A 7,723-nucleotide genomic window follows, 5' to 3' on the forward strand; every position below is an offset into this window, starting at 1 on the left:
GAAAAGGGGGGATTGTTATAAACATATATTATATTAGCTTCTCGCAAAGTATAAAGTAGATATTATATAACGTTAGAAATGCTTTCTGCTGTGTGGATGTAGTTTTCTCTCTTTTTAGCAAGAATGTTAGCAAGTGTGAGCACGTAAGATAACCTCCAAACGAACAGAGGATGAGGCCCGAAAAGCTGCTAATCAACACTTTGTCTAGGGAGCAAAAGGGCCCAAAGGCTACTCCGCCCGGAGAACGGGCGGCCAGGAGAGTCCGGGAGATTTTATCACCACTCTGCCCGGAGAGACGAAGAGGCCCAAAGCTGCAATCAGCCCTGACTGTCTGGAGAATTAAGAAATCCACCCTACCATCGACTCTTGCCTAGCGGGCCCAACCCCAAGAATCAAGAGAAATAAAACCACAAGGCAGAAGACTAGGCACGCTCTAAAAAGGCGGAACCAAGGAGTGGCCATGCAGAACAGCTCCAGGAAAAGTTTTAATATGAATAAAGAACAGACAGTAAAAACGGTATAAAAAAGACTCACCTCTGGCATCAGGTGTGCTCTTGGCAGAGCGCCAAGGCAACTGGCTGTTACCCCGTTGCTTTATTTGGTGTGTCTCTTATTGTCTTTATATTAAACCCCTTTAAATTCTCACAGGAGAGTGAACTTCGTTTTTCACAGAGAGAAGTTGTTCCCCCTGACAGCTAAGCTCCAACTACGGTGTCGCTTATGTCCTTCCCAGGACGGGCGGGAAAACGCCTCGGCGCAGCGCAGCGCTGGCCGGGAGCGGCTGGCACGGCACCGAGCGCGCTCCCCACTCCCTCCCGCCCGCGCCGCTGCGGAGACCCCGGGTTCGCCGGAATCGGCCACATGCTGCACGGAGGGCAGCGCGGCAAAGGCGGCCTCCCCTCGTCGCCCGGGGAAGGCCGGCCTCGGATCCCCGCTCTCTCCACCGGCACGGGCAGTGCCAGCAGCCTCTCGCGGTGGCCGCCGCTGGCCGAAAGCCTCGCCGCGCACCGCCCGGCCGGCCCCGCCGCTCCGCGGGGTCACACGGCACCTGCCGTGGGCGGCCGCCGAGCGACAGGAAGCAGAAGCGCTCACCGCCGCGCCGCTAGCCGCCCCGCCTGGGCGCTCCTCTCCTCGCGCTACCACGATGGCGCCGGCCCGCCCCGCCTTCCCCATCGCCTGCGGCGCAACGCGGCTGCTCCGAGCCACGCAGCACGCGTGCGGCCGGGCCCTGCCGAGCTGCCGGCGGAGCCGGGGCACAGCACGGGCGGGAGAGCTTCCGGCGAGGCTGGGCGGGCGGCGAGCGCGGCCGAGCGTGAGCGCGCCAGGCGGGCGGCGGGCGGCGGCGTGATGGAGAGCTAGATGGAGGCGGCAGCACCGCGCGGCATAAAATAGCTGATCGTCTGGCAGCCGCCCGCTCCGCAGCCCCTCGGCTGCTGTCGAGAAGGGCCCCGGCCCTGGCCGCGCCGGTGGCGAGGCGGCTCCGCAGCCCGCGGGCAGCCCTGGCGGGGCAGGGGAGCACTGCGGGCAGCCCCGGGGCCGCGCAGCCGTCTGCAACGCGCGGTGGGAGCCGCTGGGAACTATTTTACACGTCCCGGGGGGCTGGAGAGGAGCACGGAGACCACGCGGCAGGTCGCTGCCGTTAGGGAAAATTAATCCACGATGCCTGAGGTTTATATCCGAAAAGGAGACAGAGGAGTCCTGCAACATTCTTCGACTACAGGGAGAGTCCATGGGGCTTTTCCCATGGCGTCTGTCAAACGGTTGCGGGATGCAGCCCCCTTTTGATGCCAAGTTCCCGGCCACAGCACCCTCTTCCTTTTCCCCACTGGCTGAGGTATTCGGGAGATACAGACTTCCGGAACTGCCTACTCTATGCGCCCCCCTCTAATATGCACCCCCCTCTTGGCATCGAGAAGAAAGAAAAGAACCCCATTCCTAATGCTCTTAAGTCTTTGTTGCCTTGCTCTAGGTTCAGGAATTTAACACGGCCTTGATTAATCAACAGTCTCTGATGATTAGTAACAGTTCTAGAGAACTCCTAGTTTCTTCTGTTACTTCACTAGCCATAACTTCCTAGCCTTGTCTACAGGCCGATTCACACGGTCTCTTTGTAAAGACTCATCCATCTCATTCCTTTTAATCCCTCCTCTTTTTATTTGCTCTGTATTTGCCTTTACAAACCTTAATTACCATGGATTTAATTTTTTCTTCTGGAGTCTTCTTGGGTTTTGCTATTATTTGCAGTGACATCCTTTTCTGTCCTTTTGTAGTCATTTCTGGATCAGGTAGGCATGGCTGCTAGCGGCATCCCCTTGAGCACCTGCTGAAAGAGCTGCCGCCAGCATGGTGTCACACATGGTAAAAAGATGAGAGTTGCTATAGCATGTAAGAGGAGGAATCGTATTCATTTAGCCCAGAGCTGGCCAGTTAACCATGAAAACATGTCCCATCCCCATCCTTTCAACATTTGGACAGGTCCACGAGCTGACGTTATTTCCTTTGTTATTTGTTTGACCACTTTTCCGCTGTCATCTGCTTGCAAACAGCAGCTTGAGTCATTTAATTTCCCACAAACTCCTCCTTCTTCTGCCAACAGATAATCTAATACCATCCAATGTTGAAATACCGCTTTCCTCATTTAAGTGGGTTGCTCAGCAAAAAGGTCAAGCGCTGTGGCTGGCTGGTTGGTAATTATTTCCGAGACAGCTTGTAACCTAATTATCTCCTTCAAATGATAAATGGGTTCCCAGGCATCTGGGATTAATTCCTTAGGTTTCCAAGGGGCTGGTCCATCGTGTTGGGTAACTTGTTCTGTTGGCCGTTCATCATTTCCCCGTTTTGGGGTGCTCCCTCCAGCCAGGGCTGCATCAGCTGACTGCTTTTCTCTAATTAAATCATCACAGATTTTGATTCCTAAGCGATTTCCCAGAACTTGTAGTAGCAAAAAGAACAACAGTCTACTAAATATACCATATCCCTGACCAGTTTGGAGGTAACCTGAGCTAAGCATGTTGGCCACAAATCCAATACTGTCCTTTCAAAGCCCGTGTTCCATTAGCAAAGGAACCTACCCATGGTCATCAATTGGTGGCTCAAAATACAGCAGGATTCCCGGGCCTAACGGTCCTCCAACAAGAGTTGCCCCACCATAAGGGTCCCAGCATTTGCATTTCCAAGCTCCCGCACAGGGTTCCCACCTACATTTACATCTGCAAGCTGCTTGGTTGGATTTGGAGCAGAACTCACTAAAAGGCTTTGAGTTCCAATCCGGTGTGGCCATTCCCACTGATAATCACAAACAACATGTCTTCTACTTGTGGAATTTTTGTGGGGACTGCTCAAAAACAGGTGGTCAAAAAAACCCCTTGTCCCTCCCCATTGCTTTACAGGCTTCCAAATATTTTTGGTAAGTGTGATAAGAACGCCTTACGCAGCTACTGTTAGTGAGCCGAACAGGTATTTGATTGCATTTGCCTTGATATTTGGAACAATTGGAAGGAGGGCAATTGGGGGTCCAAACCCAGTTGTTCAAGCCCAGAGGGAAAGTCAATTGACAATTGCCTTTTCCTACATAGACACGCCCTATCCTATTAGGCAATAAGTGCCTGTTGGAGAAGAATGAAGTGGCCGTGAACTTCCTTCTTTGGCCCCAAATCCCATCCCACTGTGGGCCCTCACATTGACCCACCATTTAGGTTCAGCTGGGCTAGCCAACTATGGCCACTCTTCAGATCCTCCTGGCCTTCCACAGAGCCAGCAATTGCTAAGGTTAAAAACTTTTGCTACTTCTTCTCCTAAGGCTGCAAATTGATTCTCCCACTCCTGGCCTAAACTCAGCTGACCATATCAAAGTAGAATTAGTAAGGAAAATGTTTTAATAGTGTCATCTAATTAGCTAGTCTAATTTTCCCCTTGTCTTCTGCAGCACCTGTGGCAATTGAAGACACAGAAACCACTTAACGTAACAAAATGGCCACAAGTATTAGCCCCCAAGTGAGTGGAGATTCTAGAGGAGGGATGCCTTTACAGTCTATTTCAGCAGACGGTCTGAAGGTAGGACTGCGGGGCTTCTTCCGATGTCGAAGCACTGCCTACTGCTCCGGCCCACTCCTGCAGAGTGTCAGTCACGGCCTCCCGGCCTTCTCCTCCAGCTGAGATGTGCAAATCTCTGAGGCTTCAGAGACCTTGACCCGAGAGTGATGGGTTCACCTGTGTTCAGCTTACTTGACGGCTGTTTTCTGTGGTCAGTGACACTTGGAATGGGCCACGCCATTTCACCAGCACTGGCGCTTCTTTCTACTCCTTAATTAGGACTCAATCTCCTGGTTGGATGTTAAAAGCAGCAAAGTCCAAAGGCCGGGCTTGCGCCAGCTGAGTTTCCTGTTGAAGGGGTTTCACAAGAAGCAGGATCCTGGCCACAGATGATTTTAAAAATGCATCACTTGCCTCTACCCCCCCCCACTGGGTGGAGACTTACCAGGAGGGCAATTGCAAACAACGATTGAAAGGGAGATAACTGAATCTCTCTTCTGGGTTGGGCCCTCATTCTCACCAAAGCCAATGTCCAAAGCCCTACCCATGGCATCTTGGTTTCTATTACCAGCTTCAAAAGGTGTTTATTTCTCTCTTCATTGTTTTCTACCCGAGCCGAGCTCTGGGGGTGCCAGGGCCTATGGAGGTTCCATTGTGTTCCTAAAGAAGCCAAAACCCCTTGAAGGATCTTTCCTGCAAAATGAGTTCCCCTATCTGAATCTATTGCTTCTACAATGCTGTATCTTGGAATGATTTGTTCCAAAAATGCCTTAAGAACTGATCCTGTCATTACTGAAGTAGTTGGAAATACTTCTGGCCACCTTGCTAGCTGACATACGATTACCAGAAGATATTAAGCCTTGCCACTTGGGGCATCTCCGGAAAATCCACCTGGCATCTTTGGAAGGGCCATGCAGCCCAAGGCCTCCCTCCTCTAGCAAGTTACTTTGTAACTTGGCTGTTGGCTTTAGCACAGATCAAGCAACCTTCAACAGCTCCTTTTGCCAGTCTAAAAAGACCCCCAGCAACATACATCATGAGATAGGCTTCTGCCAATCCTCAGGAAGTGCAAGAACTCTCTTAATGGAGTTGCTTTAATATTGGTAGGGCCAAAGGTTCTGGTATCTCTTGTTTGCCATCCCTTGGAAACCAATTCTTGCCTTTTTTCTCTGCCACACGACTTTTAACTGTATGTCAAACTGCTGCGGTAGAAAAGACAGCTTCCTGGGCAGTGATGGAGTCACGGGGAGCAAAGGGGGCATCTTGGAGAGTTCTGGCAGAAGTGTGGCTTTCTGAGTTTCTTCATCCACCAAAAAGGAGACAGAGGAGTCCTGTAACATTCTTCAACTCCAGGGAGAGGCCATGGGGCTTTTGCCATGGAGTCTCTCAAATGATTGCGGGAAGCAGCCCCCTTCTGATGTTAAGTTCCTGGCAACAGCACCCTCTGAGGTACTCGGGAATTACAGACTTCCGGAACTGCCTACTCTACGCCCCCCTCTAATATGCACTCCCCTTTTGGAATGGAAAAGGAAGAAAACCAAACTATTCCTAATGCTGGGAAGTCTTTGCTGCCTTGCTCTAGGTTCAGGAATTTAGCAGGGCCTTGGCTGAGCAACAGTCTCTGTTGATTAGTAACAGTTTCTAGAACGAATACTTTCTTCTGTTACTTCCCCCCCTGTAAATTCCTAGCCTTGTCTAAGGAGAGATTCACACGGTCTCTTTGTAAAGACACATCTATCTTACTCCTTTCACGCCCACACCTTCCTTGCGGTGGAACGGCTCTCCCCGGCACAGCACCTGGCACAAAACCCCCGTATACGCACACACACACCTGCACTTACCCTGCACTCCACTGCACACACACACACACACACCTCCCGCATACTAACACCCCCTCCACATCCCCACCATGCTACTTGCAGTGGCCCCGCCCCTGCCATCCCCGCCGGCTGGCAGCACCCACTCCTCGCATGCTTCCCCATGCCTTGCATTTCCTTGCTGCCCCCTCTGTAGCCTTCCCTCAACCTGCCTTTTCTCCCCTGCCTTGCACTGACTTGCTCACCCATCCCCCACCTGACTTCCTTTCACATTCGTCTAGGTCTGGCCTCACCTTTCCTTTTCCTTCTAGGACCCTCATTGCCTTGCCTCGCCTCGCAAAGCCACCACTTGCCTTGCCTTGCCCTTGAACCCCTCCCTTGCCTTGCATGACCTTGCTCACCCCTCCCCCACCTGGAATTCAACACCCCTTTTCAATGACATTTCTGGGCCTTGCCCTGCCCTTTCTGCTCCTCCGAGGAATCTCAAAGCTCTCAAGCATCTCCGGTGTTTCAGGATCCCATGAGAGGAAGACCAGGGGAGGACGCATGTTGCCACACTCATCTCTGTGGGCAGCCTTTGTCTGGGAGCAATCCTTGCATGTCTTGAACCTTGGAGGGGCAATTCACATTTTGCCCTTGAGCTCGGGGACCAGAAAGAGAGTTCTTTTGCATACAAGGGAAAGCAGGTAGCTCAAGTCTTTTAGGTACAGAGGAGAGATGACCCACGCGGGATCAAGGCCACACAGAGCACTTGGTCCTGGCCACTTTTGTGTACCAGCAGTCCTTGAATGTACTTCTCACCTGCCTTGCCTGGCCTTGCCTTGGCAACACAACAGTTGCCTTGCCTTGCCCTGCTAGCCCTCTGGAGCCTTGCATTCCTTTGCACGGCCATGCCCAGCACATGACCTGCCTACTGTTTTCCTCCAGGGCCTTGGCTTGCTGAGCCCTTCCTGTTTCTGCCTGGCCTTCCCATCAGTGGCCCTTCCTTCCTACAGCCAGCCTTGCCTCTAACTTCTGGACCTTCTCTTGTCTACCACTCCATTTGCTTTCCCCTCACTGCTCTGGCCTTGCCTACCTCTCCCTTGACTTGCCCACAATTGCCTGCACTCGGTTTGCAGCGCCTTGCCTGCATGGAAGGCAAGGGAAAGAGTGGTAGGCCGGGCAAAGCAAAGCCAGCAAGTTGTAGGCAGTGCGAGGCAAGGCAGACGTAGGCAAAGGAAGCAGAGCAAGGGTACCTTAAGAAGAACTAGACAAGGCAAGGCCAAGAGACTCGGAGTGCCTTTCCTTGGGAAGGCAAGGACATAGTGCCAGTGTTGCTGGAGCAGATGTTAAGGTACTGTGGGGAGGAATAGTCCAGCAAGACATTTCTCTTCTGGCCCCTGTGCGTGTGGGGGCAATTGTTGGACATATTCAATACTGGAGGCGGATCAGTCGCTGGATGTGTTGTATTTTGGAGGAGGGGATGCCGTTTCTTTGGAGATGGGCTTGTAGTTGCTCTCTTTGGCAAGGAAGGCAGGTTTGGATGTGCACATCAGGTACTCCTAGGGATTTTAAAGGCTTTTCCCAACAGGCAGAGCTCTCTCTGGGTTCGAGCTGTTGAGCTGTCAGTGGGAATGCAAAGGCCAAGCTCTTAAGCTATTTGTCCTGGTGCCTTCAGTGTGTGAGCAGTCCCTGGTGCCGTTGCCTTTGGATCCTGACTCTGGGAGAGGGAAGGCTTAGGATGGTACCTAGAGCTGAGAAGGAGAGTGCTGAGAACAGCGTGTGTGCTGCTAGTTTGAGGGGTGCAGGTGAAGTTGTAGGCAGCAAGATCTTCCTCAGCTGGCACTGTTTTGAGCCCTGTTTTTGCCAGATGGTTTCAAGTTGGTGGGCGGAAT

Source organism: Aphelocoma coerulescens, unplaced genomic scaffold, assembly GCF_041296385.1.
Source record: "Aphelocoma coerulescens isolate FSJ_1873_10779 unplaced genomic scaffold, UR_Acoe_1.0 HiC_scaffold_107, whole genome shotgun sequence".
NCBI lineage: Eukaryota > Metazoa > Chordata > Aves > Passeriformes > Corvidae > Aphelocoma > Aphelocoma coerulescens.